Here is a 22,660-nt window from a genome sequence, read left to right as displayed (position 1 = left end):
CAATAGCTGTTCACTGTGCTGTGCACTGAGCAGTGTGTTGCAGGAGTTGGACACAGCACACAGAAGCTGCAGTGTTGATTTTACAATGCACAATGTGCATGTAGACAGACATTCATTGTTATGTTACGTCTACAACTTTTGTAATGCATTTGGGAATGACTTATTTTGGGTGGGAGGTTGTTGGTCAGTCATTTCATCTGATTCCATGTCAGGCATCATTGTCTGATGCCACTGTACATTTTTGACATGGCAATGTGTACCTTATTGGTACTGTGTTGGTGTATGGCTATTGCTTGCCATGTCATGTTGTGGTTTGGGAGGGTTTGAGTGACATAACAGTGATGGTCATGGCCTGTTTTGCAGGTGTGTGTGATTCACACCTCGCATGTCAGGGTCATCCGCTTCTCAAAGCAACTAGCTGGGGGTGGATCTCTCTCCGCGGCAGGGGCCTCCCCCTGGAACAGCCTTCCTGCCTCACTGGAACTTGAGGAGAACCATCTCCGGTTCCGGAAGCACCTCAAAACCTTCCTCTTTGCTTCTGCTTTCTCTCTCCCTCTCCCTTGCTAAATTCTTCACTGGAACTGCACTGGATCTGCAACTGGGCCACTCTCACCGACCTCGGTCCCTGGCCCAGCCACTCTCCACTTGCACTGCCTCCCTGGCAGCCCTTGCACTGCGGGACTGTCTCTCTATCCCTACAGCCCCCCCTTCCCAGCACTTGTCTGCACTTACCTTTGCAGTTGCCACCAGCTGGTCTATTTATTTGTTTTTTATTCTACTTACCCTGTACTGCACCCCCCCCCTTCCCCTTGCACTTTTCCCTTCCCCCTACCCCTGCACTTGCGCAATCTAAATGACACCTGGCCTAGTAGTATTGTTGTCTGTCTTCCCTTGATCCCCCCTCCCTGCCTCGTCGCACCTTGAAACACTTGTGTATAGGCATGTTACAAATGCCATATCATGTCATGTCATATGTCATATGTGTGCCTTTTGGTCACACAGGATAGCTTGTGTTTAAGTAGCTAGGGATGCAGACAATGTGGCACTTCCATGGCAACTATCTCAGGGTGGTAGGGTTGTGACAGTTGACTGTCTCTTTGTCATCATCGATTGTCACCTGGTATGTGCCAGGCCTGTGTGCACTCCGCAGGGGTGGGAGTTTAGGTGAAAAATGTGGCCACAAGCTGGGTCCGGGCATCCTCGCCACGTGCCCTGTCCCCTACCATGGGCAGCGCCTGTGCCTGTGGTTGGGGATTTGGGGGCACCACCATGTCCACCGGTACGACCTGCCGTGTTGCAACATTGTGCAGGACACATGCTGCCACAATGATCCTGCACACTACTAGGGGTGCATAGAGTAGCTGCCCGCCAGAGCGGTCAAGGGAGCGGAAACGTGACTTTAGCACTCCGAATGTGCGCTCCACTATGGCCCTGGTTGCAATATGGGCGGCGTTGTATCTTACCTGGGGTGGTGTGGTGGGGTTCCGGATTGGCGTCATCATGTGGTTGCTCAGAGGGTAGGCACTGTCCCCTGGGGAGGTGTAAATGGTTGTGATTATTGGGGTTTGTGTATTTGTGTGTGTGTTTGTGACATGCATGCATGTGCAAGGGCATTTGTACTCACCCAGGAGCCAGGTGTCGCCATGCTGCCCAGCTTCCAGGGCCCGGCTCAGGGCGGACATTCTGTATATGAAACTGTCATGGGTGGAGCCAGGGTAGTTTGCATAGACAGAGGTGATGATTCCCTTTGCACACATGGGTGCAATCTATGGCACCGAGCACTTTGGGGAAGTGTGCCACCCTGAAAAAATCCAGGACAATAGCCTGCCTTTCTGCGGGTGTTCTGGGCATGTATATGTGCCTGCGGACTGGGGGGCGCGCTGTCATGATTGCCCGTACCTGGTGTAGGCAGCGTGACTGCGTGGCCTATGAGACCCCCCCCCCACTATGGCAGTAGTCCGCTGAAATGACCCAGTGGCCAAGAAATGCAGGACATCCACCACCTATAAAACGGCTATCATGAATGCCAAAAATGCGATCTTCAACCTGAGAATACACAATGCCAAATCTGGCACAAAAGAGTTGTTCTCCATTCTAAGAGAGCTAGAATCACCAGAGCCTCCCTCAGATGATTGTACCAAGGACGAAACCTGGTGCAATAACATCCAACAAGCACTCTCAAATAAAATGGCCCTCTTACAAGCTAAAATAGAAGCAAACAAATCCAGCCTTGCCTCCAAAGGACACTCTAATAATAAAAAGAGGGCCACTCCCGATTGCCCGCCTTTCTACTTCTCTCCGGTCACCGGGATGAAGTAGTTAACATAATTGCCACCCTTAAACCCTCAAACTGCCAAGGAGACATGTGCCCTGCCTCAGTCATTAAGGACAGAGCCAAAGACCCAGCCCCCATCATCACCTCTCTGATCAACTCCTCATTTAAAAACTTTTCTGTACCTAACAACCTCAAAGAGGCATGGGTCTTACTTCTCCTCAAAAAGCCTGACCTAGACCGGAACATTCCTACTAATTACAGGCCCATCACGACCGTCCCATTTCTCCTTAAAATACTAGACAGAGGCATATCTCCAAATACAATGACATTTGGAAGAGAATAATCTCCTAGGCTTGCGACAATCCAGCTTTAGACCCAAGCACGGGACCGAAACTGCCCTTCTGGATCTAAAAATCCAAATGGATGAAGCCAAAGACAAGGGCAACTTGGCCATCTTGCTCCTGTTGGATTTATCCACAGCTTTTGACTTAGTTGACCACCGAATTCTCACCCAACACCTCTCTGAGGCTGCCGCATTCTCACAGAATGCCACCAATTGGATTTGGTCCTTCTTATCTGATACGCCGACCAGGGTATTCGCACCTGCGGCTGCAGCTGAACCTGTCCTAATCCAATGTGGAGTACCACAAGGTTCCTGTATTTCCCCCATGCTTTACAACATCGTTAACAAGCTCCCCTTTGACCGACTTGGCGACCTGGGTGTCACGTATACCAATCACTTGGACGACACCCAGGTCCTCATCACACTCACTGGGAGCTATGAGAAAGATGTTGCAAAACGTAATGAAATCTACCTTGAAATTCAAGCCTGGATGGCCACTCATAGCCTCTGCTTGAATGACGACAAGATGGAATTGTTCATCGTAGGATCACAAGCCCACCTTAACAAACTTGACCCTAGGTACCAATCATTTACCATTGATGGCAATATCATAAAAGTGTCAAAAGATGTGAAAACACTGAGCGTGTATCTCGATTCCACACTATCGCTCAAAAAAACAAATAAATGCCACTATCTCATCCACGGCCTATACTAATAAACGTATCAATGCCTGTAGGCCATTTATTTCAACGACCGGCTGCCTCACACTGTCTAGAGCATTAGTACTGTCTAGATTAGACTATTGCAATACTCTCTTCCTGGGCTCCACTAATCACAACCTGAACAGACTTCAGGTCTTACAGAACAATGCCCTTAGATGTGCCCTTAACCTTCCCCGCAAGGCCCACATCTCTACCCTCAGTAAGGAAGTTCATTGGCTCGCCATCCGAGATAGTATCAAACTAGGATTGCTCGTCATCACACACAAATGCCTCTCACTGACTGCCCCACGTTACTTATCAGACACATTTTACAGACATAGCTCTACCAGGCCCACCAGAACCCCTTAAGTGCACCACCTGAACATTTCCAAATTCAATCTGAAAACAGCAGGGGGATCTAACTTCTCCGTGCTAGCAGTGAAATGCTGGAAGGCACTTCCCATGATAATTAGAGCCGAAGAATCCTTCTGGTCTTTCAGAGCTAAGGTGAAAATATGGCTCACTTCTCAGTAACAATACAATACCTACATGTATGCACTGCAATCTGTAACTATGAACTGCATGTACTGACATCTGTAACTATGCTACGGACCACATTGTAACCCGGTCCTCTTGCCACCCACTGTATTATCCTCTTACGTATTTAGTATGTGCAACCTTCTGTAACCTTGTTGATCCTCAAGTCCAATGCGCACAGTTACTCTAGGGTTTGGCTGCGCTATACGAATAAACAAACTAATCTAAAGTAAACCCTCCCTATGTCCAGAGTGCCTTTCAATGGATCATCTGCCCGATCCATCCGTTCGTTGACCATCCGGATGCCTGAACTACTAGGCACTTATTGGGTGAGATTACTCTTCCACTCATATATTCTAGCATTGCTTACACGTATTTGACGCAGTGCCCATTGCTGCATACTGCGCACCCATGCCTTCAGAATACAACTAACGGCTGCCAAGTGGAATCTATAAACTCACCAACGTCAGTCGCTAACCTCCCCCTGTACTACTTTCTGCCTGTTGCATTGTCGGCTACTCTGAAACTGTACTGCTTTATATCTCATCTGTGCCATAGAGTTCACAGCCCCTCCGCACATGCGGCTCCCCTGAAACTGTACTGCTTTATACTTTATTTGTGCCATAGTGTCCAACACATCTATTGTAGCTACGGCCCACACACTTGCAAATTGTCTCTGCATTTGGCTCTATATACCCATGGTTTGCTCGTGGCACACCTTGCTCTGATTTACGTGCGATGCACTACGCTGACCAGCTTCCTAGAGTGAACTAGCCCTTCCGCATGCCAATTATACTATGGTGCCCCTCCAGCCTGTAGCCACCGTGCAACCGGTTAACTTCCTTCACACACCTACTACAGCCATGTATCGATGATTGCCTATTGGACTTACTAACTTGTACTTAACAGTAAGTTGTCATTTTTGACTCTGTGGATCTGAATGCATCGTATTGCCTCAGATTATACTGGGCACCTAGGCTTAGTTTGTACTGGACCTATCTTTAAAATAGCATCTGCCGCACTACACCGATGTATACTGCATTAGGCCTTTCCAACACCCGTACAACAGCGGCAAAACTTGAATGATCTATTTCATGAAGTGCACACCAACTTCAATGTGATGTGTCCATTGCACATATTTTGATACTATAGTAATTGGGCTAAACCAAGGCTACTAAACTCACTCAACCCAATTTTACTAAGTCAGCTGACCCTAACCCTAATCCACGTTACATTATGACTAACAGAATTATACTTATCACACTAGCAACGCTTCTCCAACAATCTTATGCTTCAAACTGCTTCAAGACCCAATTCCAAGTAGGCGCACCTTCACCTATTATGGCCAACATCTTGACCTTACCCTGCCCTCTCATGGCAAGAAATCACAAACTCTGCGCCAGACTACTGCGCATTCATGATATACCAACTAATCACTGATCCAACCACAGCCAACCTCTTAATAACAAGCGCTCCAAAAGGAATTCCCTGCATGCCCAAACTATACAGAAACCGACTAATGAAAAAACGTCTAAAATCAATCCCATAATCCCTGAATGTATAAACGTACAGATTTTAGACAAATCTCTGATAATTAAGTCTGCATTGATAACTGCTAGATCCCTAGTGGCTCATGCCTTAGAAGTAGCAGACCTAATCATCATGAATAACCTCGACATCCTAGCAGTCACAGAGACTTGGTTACACCCTACAGCCGGACCAGCCCTTTCGCTACCAGAAAACGTCCAAATTATCACTGCCGACAGATCTGATGCAAGAGGAGGCAGCATCGCCCCCATTGCTAAATCTCACCTAGCAATTAGGCTAGTCCCCTCACCTCTAATCTCATTGTGTGAAATCCTCACAGCCAAAGTACCCATTTCTAACTCTAGCACCCTAACAATCTATCTAGTATACAGACCTCCAGGACCAATGGGCTTCTTCGAAGATGACATCTCTAGTGTTCTATCTAATTATACCAAAGATATGTCACAAGTACTCTTATTGGGGGACTTTAACCTTGGCTTTAATGACCCAATGGACAAAGATGCCAAGGCAATCGCTAACATGCTCTCAGAACAGGGACTCTCCCAAAATGTGACCCAGCCAACACACTGCAAAGGCAGGACCCTTGATTGGGTAGCCGACCGCAACTGCAAATTATCCATCAATGACTCAATTCCATTACCATGGACTGACCACCACGTGATAACGTTCACCATGGCAATAAATAAACAGCCACAACTTAACCGGGTCATAAGCCCTCCACAGTGCACAAGGAATAAAAAAAATATTACTAGTAACAGACTAATCCCTCACATCCCCCATACTCTGAACTCTCTCCCTCCCTTAACCAATCCTGACATTCTAGTCAAAGTATACAACAACACAATGTCTAAAGCCTTAGACTATATTGCATCTGCGTTACGTAAAAGTAAACCTCGGGCTCACCTGAATGCATGGTTCACCCCACATTTAAAAGCCCTTAGACAGGAAAAGAGAAAACTGGAAGTCATTTGGCGCCACACTCACTCTCATAAAAACAAAACAACCCTAACGAAATTCGCTACAACTATAAAAAAGAAGTTATACGCACAAAGAAAGATCTATATAATGATAGGATCTCCAAAGCTAGATCCAACACAAAGGAGCTATTTACCATTTTACGAGAAATGGAGGCTCCCATCCCACCAGCCGACAATATAGTCAAAGACAAAATCTGGTGCACCACCATATAGAATGCACTAGCTAACAAAACAGTAATCCTCAAAGACAAGATAGCCAAGAAAACATCGTCCCTACCTAAACAGGACACTCTTACTCCTATCTCCAAGACCTAACCAATACATCCGACCAATTCAAATTCTCAAAGGTTTCCACTCTAGAAGTAGAGAAGATCATCTCCTCATTGAAACCTTCAAGATGCCAGGGCGACATTTGCCCTGCTCAATTAATTAAATATGCAGCCAGAGACCTGGCTCCATTCATCTCCAGACTCATTAACTCATCCTTCACCACCAACACCATCCCAAGTAATTTGAAAGAGGCATGCATATTACCCCTACTCAAACATTAGACCCATCCATTCCAACTAACTATAGGCCCATTACGACCGTACCCTTCCTTCTGAAGATATTGGACAAAGTTGCATATCTCCAGATCCAGCAATTTCTTGAAACTAACCTTCTCTTAGGCGTCCATCAATCAGGCTTCAGACCACTGCATGGTACTGAAACAGCTCTAATAGACCTAAAGACCCAAATTGAGGAACTGAAGGACAAAGGGAAAACTGCCATGCTACTCCTCCTCAACCTGTCAGCGGCTTTTGACCTGGTGGACCATGAAGTCTTATGTAACCATCTTGCCATGGCGGCTCACTTCTCCAAGGACGCAATAGCTTGGGTCCAATCGTTCCTTAACAATAGAACCATGAGAGTCTTCTCCCCCTCTGACTCACCAGACCCCATCCCTATAACATGTGGCGTACCACAAGGTTCATGCGTCTCGCCTAACATGTACAATATCTTCACAAAACTGCTGTTTGACAAATTGGATAATCTGGTTGTCTCCTACACTAATTGTGCAGACAACACCCAGCCAGATCCTCATACCCTTTTCAGGCAATTACCTCAGTGACACGGCTCTTGTGAACAAGATCTATCTCCTCATTCAGGCATGGAAGGCCACCCATGGCCTCTGCCTGAATGACGAAAAGACTGACTTATTGATCATGGGAACCCCGACCAACCTCAAAAAGCTCAACAGCGATTACTCCTCGTTTGATATTGTGGCAATACCATCAAAGTGGTAAAAGAGGCAAAAACCTTAGGTTTGTACCTTGATTCTACCTTGACATTGACCAAACAAGTCAACTCACTGGCGTTGACATCAGCATACACACGCAAGCTAATCAGGGCCTTTAGACCTTTCTTATCCGCAGCTAGTTGCATTGTACTAGCTAACGTCTTTATTCTCTCAAGACTAGACCACTGTAACGCGCTATATCTGGGTGCCAATAAGTATATCTTAAACAAGATTCAGACACTTCAGAACAATGCCCTAAGAACAGCCCTAAACATCCCAACCAAAGACCATATATCCAACTACAGAAGACAAAATCACTGGCTGTCTATTAAGGACATAATCCTGCTCTAAATGACATCTCTGACATTCAAATGCCTGAACAACGCTGCCCCAATCTATCTCGCCAACCGCATTGTCAGGAAAACTTGCAATCACCCCTCCAGGACTACCAATGCCTTCCGCCTAAATGTACCTCGCTTTAACCTAACTAAATCTGGTGGTAGAAGCTTCCCAGTTTTGACAGCTCAAACATGGAACTCACTTCCTCTTACACTCCGTACCAATCAAACTTACCCTAGCTTCAGACGCAACATACAGAAATGGTTGAGAACTAACGATAGTCACCCTGGGACCGAATCCCACGAATATTGCACAACCTAATTCTTGCTTCAAGACAAATTTGCAAATAACAATGCCCTGTTGATTCATATTTTGTACATAGCACATAGCCTGCTCCCACTTACTGACCAACTGTAATGGATACACCTTGTAATTATTGTACATTTCTAATCTCTATGTAAATATACCTGTTACTGTACCTGCACCATGTACATTTTTGTATATCATAATGTGAAACCTTATTAACGTCATATACTGTACCCTAAGCTTAACGTCGTCATGTATTGCTTGCGCCCAGTTACCCACGGGTTTGGTGTGCATTCAAATAAAATAAACAAACAAACAAACATACAAAAACGCATAAAGCACTTTAGCCGGTAGCACAGATGAAAATAATATGATAAAAAAAAAACTATTTTCACAGAAATTGGACAATTTAAACGTGACATTTTAAAAATGTGATTGTAATAACATGCTTTTAAGGAAAGGTGGGGCAGTAAGGAATGACCTGCCATCGGATGGCATTGATGTGCCATCTGGGACTCTCCTTGGCATCTGATGGTAGCATGTGCATGTGTGAGGCTGTACAGTGTCCCACACATGAGACCTATCTCAGGCGTTCAAGTGGATAGCTCAGAAGGAAAGAGCTCACCTCTCACAGAGGACAACCCCACCCTTTGCAACCAATGTCATTAAACAATTGAGTGCTTTAAAATAGGGCAATAACGCCTGTTTTTACCGTGCCTAGAGGCAGGCAGCCCCTAGCTTGAGCTGCTATGTAGCAACACAGATCATCATACATGTGAAGCTGCACTTGATATATGATGACAGCAAATAAACATGTAAGGACTGCAAATCACTTGGAAAAGCAAAACACCTGGCTTCTCAAAGCTCACTTTTTCCAGCTGTTATCTTTCACTGCCATGTAGCTTCATAATTCTTGTTAGCTGCTCCCAGTTACCACCCCTGTGACTGCAGCAGACTGGCCTTCTGCCTCGACCCTGAGGTCACAGCTGAGGGTAACATGACTAGCACTTCAAAGGCTCAGAAGAGAAGCTATGCACACATCAAGCGGGCCCCTTATCAGAGTTATCCCCCCCTGGCCTGGCTTTGTAGCAGAGACACAGAAAAGGTGAGGCCAGCAGGGCTTAGCAAATTGTGTCTGAAGGGCTGCAAGTGCCCCCTCTCCAAGAGCACCCCTAAACTAGACTCGCAGATATGCTTCATATGCAGGAAGATATGCGCTCGTTGCAAGTTAAGCATTATTTGTGTAAGCACTCCGGCCTCATTGGGAGGTTGGCGGCAATTCGGCGCTATTTATGGGGAATGAGAGCTCAACTCGTTTAGTGCTACCGCCGATCCACCCCTCCGGTTTACTATGGTGGTGGTAGCAAGGCGCTAGTTCCCATTTTGGAGTCCATACGAGTCCCTGGAGGGTTTGATGAATTTACCAGAAACGGTCATTCCAGTGCTGTGTGGCCTTGAAGAGGTGGCTTCTCCGCCAGCGTCAGGCTGAAGGGAAATCCTCCACTTCAAAATCAGGGTTGGTAAGGGTTGGTAAGGGTAAGGGTTGGTAAGGGTTTACGATCAACCGAAGAAAAAAACGAATGCCAAAACACTGATTTCTTTTCTTTCTTCCGCTTTGACCGCATGTATATGCGAGAGGAGACCTCCCCACAGCCCCTCCTTACCCCTCAACATTTTTTACCATCATTTCCCTCCCCCCACCCACCCACATATAAATAAATATATATATATATATATATATATATATATATATATATATATATATATATATATATATATATATTACATATATATTACATGGCCACGGTAGTGGCCATGGAGTTATGGTTAAGTTGGTGTTTCCATAGGAAGAGCACTTTTTGGGCGGCTTATAACTTCGCTTTCCCTGGACGGATCCTCACCAAACTTTGCAAAAAAAGTATTTGGGTCACCCTAGACTGAATGGGAAAAAAAAGTTGCTCGCGTCTCCAGCCCAAACCGCTGGACGGATTTTCACCAAATTTGGACCAGGAGCAGCGGCTTGGTCCCGAATGCGTGCTTTTGCAAATTTGGTGAAAATCCGTCCAGTAGTTTTTTAAAAAATGACCAAAAAGTAGGTAAAACAAAATTAGTGATATCTGTGTTCGGTCCGCGGACGGATTTCCCTGTTCACCTTGCGGACAGTGTCCTGATTGGCCAATCGGCTTGTGTGATGTTCGCAGACATGCAACGTGTTCGCTGATTGGACGGCGTGGAGCGTGAAGCGCGTCAGATTTTCGGTAGCGCCCGCCATCTTGGATTCGCGGTCGTCCGCGGACAGCGCGGTGAAACTTTGTTCAAAATTTGTATTTAATAGAGTGTGTTGGTGTGTAGGAGTGTTTGGGGAGGGTGGGAGTGTATGAGATAGGATGAAAGTTGTGTTTTTTATGTGTTAGACATTCTTTTTGTGTTCTATTTGTTTGCGGACATCACGGGTGCTCTGAAATGTTCTAAATAAACTGAATGGGGGGTGTTCTGAGGACTCAATATGTGTCCGTTTTGTTTGCAAACAAACTGAAACTGTTCTAAGAACACTCACGGTGTCCTGAAATGTTCGCAAAGAAACAAAATGGGTGTGTCCTGAGGACGCTGTCCGTATTGTTCTCTGTCAAGTTGAATGTGTTCTAAGAGCACTCGCGGTGTCCTGAAATGTTCGCAAATAAACAAAATGGGGGTGACCTGAGGACGCTGTCCGTATTGTTCTCTGTCAAGTTGAATGTGTTCTTAGAGCACTCATGGTGTCCTGAAATGTTCGCAAATAAACAAAATGGGGGTGTTCTGAGGACACTGTCCGTATTGTTCGTTGCCAAGTTGAATGTGTTCTAAGAACACTCGCGGTGTCCTGAAATGTTCGCAAATAAACAAAATGGAGGTTTCTGAAGACGTTTCTAAGAACACTCCCGGTGTCCTGGAATGTTCGTAGGGGGTGTCCTGAAGGCGTAGTCCATATTGTTCGCTGGCAAGTTGAATGTGTTCTAAGAACACTCGCAGTGTCCTGAAATGTTCGCAAATAAACAAAATGGGGGTGTCCTGAGGACGCTGTCCGTATTGTTCTATGTCAAGTTGAATGTGTTCTTAGAACACTCATGGTGTCCTGAAATGTTCGCAAATAAACGAAATGGGGGTGTTCTGAGGACACTGTCTGTATTGTTCGTTGTCAAGTTGAATGTGTTCTAAGAACACTCGCAGTGTCCTGAAATGTGCGCAAATAAACAAAATGGGGGTGTTCTGAAGACGTTTATAAGAACACTCGCGGTGTCCTGGAATGTTCATAGGGGGTGTCCTGAAGGCGTAGTCCGTATTGTTCACTGGCAAGTTGAATGTGTTCTAAGAACACTCGCAGTGTCCTGAAATGTTCGCAAATAAACAAAATGGGGGTATCCTGAGGACACTGTCCGTATTGTTCATTGTCAAGTTGAAAGTGTTCTAAGAACTATCGCGTTGTTCTGAAATGTTCGTAGGGGGTGTCCTGAAAACGCTGTCCGTATTGTTCGCTGGCAAGTTGAAAGTGTTCTAAGAACACTCATAATGTCTGCGGACATTAAAAGTTTCCATAGACCATAGTTGAAATGTTTGACTCTATGGATGTGATATGCTGCGATGGTTGTTGCCAGGGCATACAGTCTTGGGTGCATGGCCATTTGGCCATGCACCCAAGACTGTATGCCCTGGCAACAACCACTGCAGCATATCACATTCATATTTGCTTATAACTTTGGGTGAAAAACAAATGTATAAGGAACAAAGGTATTAGATACTATGGATGTGATATGCTGCTATGGTTCTCCTTATTATTGTATACTTACTGTTTGGTCTAGTAACAGGAGTCCATGTTTTTCTTGTTAATTTCTGTGATAAAAGAAAATAGCATGTTAGTATTAGTATTTTGTAATGACTTATTACATTGTATAACCAATATACTTTTTTTTTGGACCCTCATATTTAATAGATTACAAATCAGAGTACTGTGCAATTTGCTCAGTTTCTGTATTTGTTGCTAAAATCATTGGGTCTGTGGGAGAAAACAAAATCCATGTTGGATTAAAAAAAAACCTTTTTCTGTTATGCTACAGTTTATTTGTTTGTTTGTTTTCAGTGTTCACTTGTTGTTTCTGGCTAATGCTTAATACTTTGGCTTGTTGTATTTCTTTGGAGCAGTAACATATTATTTATTGGTTTTGATATTATAAAATTTTGGAGCAGTTAGATACCAATTGGCGTATTCTAACTGTCTATTTTTTTGATATATTTTAGTGGTATTGATTTATCTATTTGGGTATTGTTAAATTTTGTGACAGTTAGATACCAATTGGCGTATTCTAACTGTATATTTTTTGGTCTAATTTAGTGGTATTCATTTATCTGATTAGTTGTTGTAGAATCTTTGAGCAGTTAGATAGCTTTTGGAGTATTCTAACAGTTTAGATTTTTTTAACACAAGTTTACTTAGGGTTTAAATACAGTTTAGTTATCAAATTTTGGTTTTAAGAACATCAAATAAGCGTTTGTAAGATTTCCTGGTAATCTCTGCTTTAGAGTAATGGTACTATCATTACATTCAAACCATCCACATTTCTTTTTTATATATGCAGTGTAGTGCCCTGAATTGGTTGTGGCTCCTGCGTGGTAGATTATACTTATTGTTGTGAAGGTTTTCTTACCAAGTGATATCTGACCATGCGTGAATCCAGTCAGCTTGCAGTTGTTTTTGGTACCATCTGCATTGTAACGTAGAAGCATTAGTGTTATGTATTTACTATGTGTTTGTATAACTAACGTGGAGAGATTATCTGAATTGTAGGTAGAGCATAATCTACCATGGTTTGCATTTTGTACAAGTCGCTGAAATGGAATGGATTCACAATTTGGTATTGATATATATATGAAGCGTTCATTGGGGATTTCTTCTTGTGTCACATTGTTGCAGAGAGTGCACGTATGTTTCCACATGTATGAAATCTGAAAGATTTCATTTATAGGTATGTTTTTGTTTTCCAGTACTTGTAGTAAGTACATTAGAAATTCTTGTGGATCTTCCTGTGAATTTATAGTGAATTTCACCATTCCAGCACAGTAGTCCAATTGTTGTCTTTTTCCAAAAACACTATACGTGTTGTCAGGATTGTTTGCTGCATTTCTGTGAAGTACTAACATTTGCAAACACAATTGGTCTGTACTGTGTAAGTAAATGTTGTCAACAATTGGTGGTAATTGAAATAGAATATTCATTGCTACATTTGCATAGCCACTTACACCAACTATATTTGAGAATTTAAATGGTCCAGGTAGTTCTGTATCTAACTTCTTTTTTTGGAGTTTGTCTTCCTTCTTTAAAGAAGTACTTGGTTTACTTTCCCTAATTGATTCTTTTTTGCTTGTGGTACTTGATGAAGTATTAGTTTCTTTTACTCTCTTTGGAGGATTTGGAGTGACATCCTGTTGCATTTATGTTTGATTTATTTTTCTTTTACAACGTTTTACTTTTTGTGGAACAGAATATGTGTTTAGGTGGGGGGTGTATAGTAAGCAAAGTCTATTGTATTCTAAAATGCAAGGAATATCAGCGTTTATTTTACTTGCATCAAAGTTGATTAGAAATAAACCGTCAAGTGTACGTAAGCGTGATAGTGCTACATAGCTCATGCCTTCTTTAAAGACTGTGTTACCAATATCTATCATTGCTTTGTCTAGGGTAAGACCTTGTGATAAATGAATCGTGACTGCGTATGCAAGAGTTAGAGAAAATTGTTCTCTGCGTACATACATATCTTTGAAGAGAAGGAATCTAGCTGTTGAGCGTCCTATCCTTTTTACTTCTGAAAGTTCGTCAAAGAGTATATTGACAAACTGAATTTTGTTGTGGCGTGGGTATGTTTGAAAGCCAACAACTATACCCAGTGCTCCATTAACTAGTCCTTGGTCCACGTCAAGGTTATGTTTAAGCATTACTCTGCAATTTAAGGATAATTTTAATATCTTTTCTAAGCCTGTTGTGTTTGAGATTGATTTTTCTAAACTATTTAGTCTTGGTTTGGCTTGGTCACACATGGGTAGTGTCATACCATGTACATCTAGTTTGTCTGTGGTGCTAATTTCCATGATTGGTTGCATTTCTTTACTTAGCATGATTTCATTGAATTTGAAACAGCTTGCAAGAGTTGGCATTAAGGCCATACAATTGACATTTTTGTGGGCTAATTGTTCCATAACATCTGTAGCACATGCATTATCGCCATAAAGTGCATTAATGTGCCGGGTTTTCAAAATTCCTTCTGCTTCTTTAGAAAGTATACCAACTCTGATACTTTTTAAAATGTTGGCATAAGTGAGATCTGCAGATTGCCGCATGTTTTCTGTTAATTCTCTGTATTGGAAATGTTGCCAAAGGTTGACATTTCCAATGCTGCCAACCGTTTTACGGCAGAGTTTGTGTCCTAATGTTTTAAAAATAGGCTCACCTTTTACTGGTGTTAATTGAAGCAGATCTCCAAAAACAATAATGTGTTTTCCTGCAAAGAGCTCTTCATAGTCTGTTTTGAGTACTTCTTGTAATCTGAGGTGAATCAAAGCTAACATCAGGTTGGAGACCATGCTCACTTCATCTATTAGTAGCATTTTCATTTGTTTCAATACTCTGCGTAATTCCATTGCAGCTTCTGCAGAAAGTTTGTAATAGTCTAATTTGTTCTGGTGTTCTACTGGTAATAGTAGTAATCGGTGTAATGTAACACCACCTATGTTATAGGCAGCTAAACCTGTGGGGGCAGTGACAACAGCTGACAGTTTTTTGTTTGTCAATTGTTGAAGGAACTTACTAATGATTTTGATTAGGAATGTTTTGCCAGAACCAGCTTCACCACTGACGTACAGTAGTATAGGTTTATAATTATGGCAGGAACATTCTTTATTTTCATTTTTTACACCATGTGCAATTTGTTTTGTTACTTCTTGAAAAATGCTACTTTGCTCATTGTTTAGTTTTGATTGTAGTATAGTTAAGTCTTCCTTATCTTCATACTGACACATGGTGTTTTCTACTTCTATCATAGCTAATTCTGCCTCATTTATTAATAGTGGTTCTCCCAGTAGTTCTTGGCTTCCTGTTACAGAAGGTTGACTAATGTCAGGAGTGTCCTTATCTAGTTGGGCTTGGAGTTCTTCTTCGTGTTGCTGTTCATTGTGCAACATTGTTTTGTACTGTGTAAAGTTTACATCAGTTATAGTGCTTTCATTTGCTTTGAAAGCATCCTCACATGAGTCATAGTTATCTAGTAATAGTTCTTTTCTCCATGGTTTGAAGAGTTGTAGCAGGGACATGTAATATACTTCTTTATGTTGAGGAGTCTTTAATGACAATTTGATATGATTAATTAAATTTGGTTTAGTGAGTTTAGCTAAACTGCCTTCACAGTTTGTCACTCTATATTTACCTTTTTTTCATCAGGTTTCATATTATTTTTGTAAGTGTAGTTTCGGGCGATGTGGTATAGACACATGTTTTCCAAAGTATTACTTCTGTTTGGGTAGTATGTGTCCAATAAATTGTTTTTTAAGATGTCTTGGCTGTTGGGATCATGTTTGGCTATTGTTTCTATATCTTCATATGGTTTTAGAACTCTTTTTCTAGATTTAGCTGGACCAAGACTTAGCCATACTATATTTTCAGATTTACCATACAATGCAGTACCAGTTAAACGATCAGCTGCTTTGTATGATCCACATTCTCTATAGGTGAGCATTTTTATGCCCAAGCTGTATAATTTCTGAGATACTGTTTTATCTGATGACAGGTCATTCCAGAGGTCTTGGAGCTCTGTCTTTTCTGCTTTAGTTAAGTATGCTGTGACATATCGTGCAACTGCAGTAGAATTGTCTGCAATGTACTACAAATCTATGTTTGCATTCCATAAGTGGGCAATGATTGCATTATAATCATTGATATATTTTTCTTCTTCTTTTCTTTTTATGTAATATGTATTTTTAGGTGTCTTACCTTTAACACTATGTCTAACTGAAGACATGAGGTTGTTCACTTGACCTGCATTTGTAACTGGTCTAGGGAAACCAAATCGGCATTTGGTGTAGTATTTCCCTTTGTTTTTGTATTTGTGACGACAATATTTTCCACATTTGTGTCTTTGAAATTGTAAAATTTGTGCATGAAGATCACTATTTGTGGCTTCTGATGGAATTTCACAAGTGACATATTTTTCAATCACTGTCTTGACCAAATTTAGGAGCATCGTTAATCCATAAAAGCATGTGGATATGTGGTGCTCCTCTGGCTTGGTATTCTTTTCTCCAAAAGAAGTGTTGCACTTCTCCAAGGGGAGGAACAGTTTTATTACAAATAAAATGTAGCATAGCAATGAAGCGATGGTGAAAATATCTTGAAACATTAACAGGATCCAAAGAACAAAGTTCTCCAGGTGTTAGTATATCTATGTTTGTTTTATTTTTATTTGATATGCCTAGGAAATCATGTAAATCTTCCCATGCATATTCTGCACAACTTAATGTAACAAACCAAGTGGGTGGGCCAAGGTTTCTGATCATACAACGTACATCTCCATGACGTCGAAACCAGTACTCTTTAGTACCACGCATATTTGCTAATAGATTTGTAATATTTGATTGTAAAACCTCATCCTTTTGTTGCACTTTTTCTAATAATTGTGTAGCTGTCATATTTGAAAGTGTGATCCTGATTTTAATATGTGTGCAACTCTGTAACATAAAGTTGCTACTTCACTTTCAAAGAATAGGTGGAATATGTATTCCACATTTTGTCTAAATCTGGGATCTTCAGAATACATCCGTAATGAGCGGTATTCTGAAGTTTATATTTGAATAAGTCTATCATAATACCTTCCTCCTTTGGCAGTAGGAAAGAGTAGAGGAAAAGCACATGCTTCTATACTTTTTTCCCATATGCTGATTGGCAATCCTTTTGTTTGACGCATTTGGTAAGTTTCCAGTGCATCTTCTACGGTGTCATTACAGTGCAAAGGATGATTTGCATAATGGTCTAAAGTATTTGATATTGTAGCAGGATCTAGTAGCTCAAATTGACCAGCTTCTTGTGTTTCTTGAAATATTTCAGTTGTATCTTTCAAGTTTTCTTCAATATTAATTTCTTTGTAATATTCTTTATTCTCTTTAAGATATTAGAAGGCTTGTCTAACTTTATATAAATCTACCAGCTGTTGCCATATTTTTTTGTCTTTTGTAGGTACTCCATTTACTAAGATAATTAAAGATTGCTGCATTGGACGTTGCACTCCTAGAGTATGCACATTTTCTTTTAGATCTAATGGTAAATAAACTACTTTTCCACAAATGCCTTTTACCAATTGAGAAGGAGGTAATTTTGCTGTTTTTGGTTGAAGGCATATTATTGCTTGAAATGGGTGTACTGTTTGAATTATGATGCTCTCATATAAATTAAGTTGTTGCAGGGGTTTTGGTACTGGGTATAATTCCAAATTATTTGTGATAGCACGTGAAGGAGTTTGGTTGTTGTCAAGTTTTGTAGTGCAGTAACTGCAAAGTATTAAGGGCTCAGTTATTTCGTATTTGTTTTCTGCTACAAGGTAGAGAGCTAATTCAAACCATTTAGAATCTTCATTGTCTTCTATTTTGTATGATAGTTCTACAGTTTTTGTGTTACTTTTATAAAAAGTTCTACAGCAACATACACATACATGGTTTGGTACTTCAGCTGATGTACTTTTACATTTTAGTATTTCTTTTTTGTATGTGTTTAGCAAAAAGTTGCCATATGTAGAATTGTTGCTTAATTGGTGTAAAGCTATTTCATTCTGTAAATGGCTTTCACTTCCAAAATATTTTTTCTGGATATAGTGAATTTCTTCAAGTATGTCTTTTGCTGTACCATGTAGAAGGATGTTATTTAACTTTGCTAGTGCTAAAGCAGGACTTTTAGCATAGTACAGTTCATAGACAAGAATTCATATAGTTGAATGATGTGTTGATATCCTTTTGATATCATGGAAAGTGGTTTTACAAGTAGATCCTGTGATGTAGGCCAATGAATGTCCTTGTAGTCCTGTGTACTTGCGCACTGGACATGTATCCAAATTTTGCAGTAATTAAATTTTGATTTTGTCTTTGCTATTTACGTATTTATTGAGGAATTGGCGTAAAGATTTGAAACATTGTTTGGGAATGTTACACATTGACGTGCATGGCCATTTGTACACTAGACGTTCTGATTCAGTTGAATGGAGGGGTAACTCTAAGTTTTCAGGGCATATTTTTGTAAGGAGTACTTCTTGTTCCATTATGGTATTATTCACTTTTTCATAACCTCGACTACTGCTATGTATGGCAATTGTATTTGTTTGCTTTTGTTTGTACGCTTCTTCATTAAAATATGGTTCTGTGCTTGTAGTGTGATTCCATTCACCTACGCAGATACTTAAGAAGTTCTTTCTGTTGACATTTCGCTTATTGAGAAGTCTTTTTTGTAATTTAGTTATTAGTTTTGTTAGTGGTTTCATTTTGTTTAACAGTAAAATAAATAACTTTCTTTTCAGAAGAATTGCACTGTACATCAACACTTCTAAGATTAATTTCCTACGATAGGTTTTAAGCATTGAACCTGATTTCTCTCCTGTTTTTATAAGATTTTGAAGGACTTTGTGACGGTACATTTTGGCTAAAATACTTTTCCTGGTATGCTTACTTTGCACTATATTAAAATTTGAAGAAGTAGTTTTATCTGTAGTGATAGCTGATTTTCTGTTCATTGTTTTTTGGTTTGTTTTACATTTTGATAGAGGAGGCAAAGTTTTTGTACTTGAAACTTCTTGTGTTTCACTAAATGACTGTATTAGCTGTTTTGTTTCAACTTTTTTTACAAATTCTGCTAGAGATGGATGCTTATGTTGGACACTTTTATTTTCATTTGCTCTACTTTTGCGTTGCTTTCTACGGACTTAACTTTTGGTAGGCATTCTTTAGGGTCTGTTGAAAAAAATAAAGAAGATATGGGTTGGGGTGTTCTGGAATGTATGTGTGCTGTGTGCATGAGTGTTTGAGTAAGATGATAAAGATGTATGTAATGGTGTGTGTTTGTGCATTGGGAACTACAACTAGTAGGGATAGGTATTCTTGAATTTGTGTGTTACTAAACTGGGGTTCAGATGACAAAAAAAAGTAAGCTACTGGTGTGGAAAAGTACAAATAGTAAATCTAAAGTATACAATTAAAACAGTTGTTTGTTCTATAATATGAAAATTGTAGCGGTTCAGTTGGGTAATTTGTGTGTCCAAAAATAGGAATTTGTGGGCCATTCTCGCTGTAAATCGCTGTTTAAGACATGGAGATTTTTGGACAAAATGGTGCACAATCTCTATTTTTAGGCACCAAAATAGCTTGTATTAATGTTATAGTATGTTTGATTAATAATACAAATATTATGGTGATATTCTACTTACTTTTTTCTAAAATTAACAGCTAACTTCTTATTTCTTCTTTGTTCTTCGAAATCGGCTGCTTCTTTTCAGTAGACTGGTCTTCACTGCAATTGTAAAACCTTCAAATTAGTAACTTTGTTTGTATATTGCGCTGTTTTTAATTTAGATATTGATTTTTTTAATTGAAATCCTCAGTGCCTTCTTTAAAACCATTAAACTAATGTATTTTCATAAGATACATTGCATCAGTTCAGTACATATGATATGTTCTTAATGAACAAATTGTATTGAATGACTAACTGTAGCAAAAAAATATCTTTACTATGTCTTGTGAAATTCATAATATACCAGTGAATACTACTATTTCTGTAAGTAAGCTGTTCTAGGTAATAGCGCCTCAATATCATGTCTAAATTAAAGTAATTAAGTAAATAAATACATAAAAACAAAAAAATATGAAATTGTATAAGTATTTTTTTAAAGATTTAAACATAGATTGTGCTTGCATGCAATTTTGTTTGAATATATGTAGTCTATATATTTCATTTAAAAAATGTTAGTTTAACATGATTTGATTGTGTGTGTATAAAGAAAGTAAATAGTATAAAGGTTTATAAGTGATAGTTGATTTTAGGATATTGAAAAAAATACAGTAAATTCATTTTACAGATTACACAAGCTAAAAGTCTGTTTGAAAATGTGTTCATCTAGTGTACAGAAAATATGCATACCTGTAGTTTGTGTTCATGCATATGGATATGCATGGAGCTGCAAGTAGAAATCTTGGAGACTTGTACAGTATTTCTGGTAGATGGTGGGTGCTTGCCAATGATATGACACTTGTACTCAGAGAGATTCACAGTACATTTGCAGTGCTGATCTATGATGATGCAGTTAGATCTAGAGGTCTTGAATGTGATTGGTGCATGGTCATGTGATTTTTTAGCTACATCCAATGAGGGAATGGCAGAGAGAGTGAAGTGGAAATGGTAGAAGGGCTGTTCATGTTACGATATGTCCGCGGACATGGCGGTAGTTCGCGGACATCGGGAGTTACATCCGGGAATTTTTGGGTTCAGAAGTCATGCAAATGAGAATAAGCACTGAAAGGGATTGGTCAGGAAAGTTTAGTGGGTGTGTTGTGCCAGGAGAGAGTTTCTCAGATACTCTTTTTGCTGAGAGAACAAAAGATAGCTATGGCTGTGTGGTTTAGAAAACAGATTGTTTGGATTTTGGGAGATTCGTGGATAAATTGGTTGAAGGTGCATGCAGAAAGCTGTGGAGTAGCTGTAGATCTTGGATTCCCACATGTGGAAGTACACTGGCATGGAGTACGTGGAATGAAGTGGTTGGACGTGCTACCTCTGTGTGCTACTTTGAAGAGAGCAACATCCAGACATAATTGTAATTCATTGTGGAGGGAACAGTTTAGGACATGTGCCTGGAATTTTTTTGCAATTTGCTATGAAAGAAGGACTTGGAAAGGTTATGGACATGTTTCCTAATTCTCAAGTGATATTTTCACGGATTGCGCAGAGACAAATGTGGCATTGTTCTTCTTTATTTGGTCCACAAATGGAAAAAGCAAGGCGCAATGTTAATAAGGCTGTTTGTGCCTTTCTAAGAGATTTTGGCATGTCCTCTTTTCACAATGAAAATATTATGTTTCGTAGTACATACATTTTTCGCAGAGATGGAGTCCATCTTACTTATGCTGGCAATCAGATTTTTCTGAGAAATGTACAAAATGCATTGCGACCTTTTTTGGAATTATAACAATCATTTTGAAGTAGGTGTTAAGCATTTATCATTTTTGACTTACAAACACCACCCAAAGGCTCTTTTCAGAGCCACCACTTCTTCCCAGAGAAAATTGCAATGTTTGTGATGGGATAGCAACCCAATTTTTTAAATGTTCGCGAACTGTCCGCGGACTTCTAAAAAACACAAAGGGCCCTGCTTCATTTATTTTCACGTCTATTTTTTAACTGTGAAAGGCGGCTCTGAAAAGAGCCTTATTTTTTTTTATTTTTGATATTTTGTATTTTTTTTGGTTTTTATACATGACACACTAGGAGAGGAGGGGAAAGGAAGGTAAAGGGGGGGACACCAACCACAGGGATAAGAAAGGGCGAGCCGAGAGAGGAAGATGTAGAGTGGGTTTTATTTGGGTAGTGAGCAGATCTTATCGTGCTCTGAGATGATAGTCTCAAAAGCACTACGAAGTCGCTCCCCCCCTGCAGAGTACTGTGTCACAGTCATCAATGACATTTGTGATGTCATCTTTGATGTCCCGGGTGTTAGTCTTAGCAGTGCACGGTGGTGGCGCGAGTTATGGTTGCTTAGCTTACCATAACTGGCGAATTTCAAGGGTTTTTCAGTTTTACTTGGAACCATAACGTCCCTTTGACAAAGTTTTTTCACTGAATTTCATAGGTTTTTAGTAGCGCAACTTAACCATAATGTCCCTTTTACAAAGTTTTTTTCACTGAATATATATATATAAATATATATATATATATACATTCACACGGTGAAATTGGGCATCCCAAATTCAGTCTTTTGGGATGTGGTCTTCTCTTCCTCGATCTTTTGGGGTTTTACCGCATGTAAGTATACATCCCAGGCCCCTAATAAGTAGCTCTCTTGGGCCAACGACCTCCGACTACGATGCTTTGCCAGATCAAATCTCTAGGGAATCGAGGATTCAATCACCCCATTTGTTATCTTTCACTCTTGCATCAAGAACTGAAACATGCATTTCTATAAGCACAACTTAACTTGCACATTATACTATATATATATATACCAGCTGGCCATGCCACTGCTTAAGAAACCTTGAGGCGTTCACGTGTAGCTGAGGGCATCATATTTCCTGGGAGGAGGAGGTGAATTG

Source organism: Ambystoma mexicanum, chromosome 7q, assembly GCF_040938575.1.
Source record: "Ambystoma mexicanum isolate Mex_15411 chromosome 7q, UKY_AmexF1_1, whole genome shotgun sequence".
In the NCBI taxonomy this organism is placed as follows: Eukaryota; Metazoa; Chordata; class Amphibia; order Caudata; family Ambystomatidae; genus Ambystoma; species Ambystoma mexicanum.
This window is presented reverse-complemented; position numbering follows the sequence as displayed.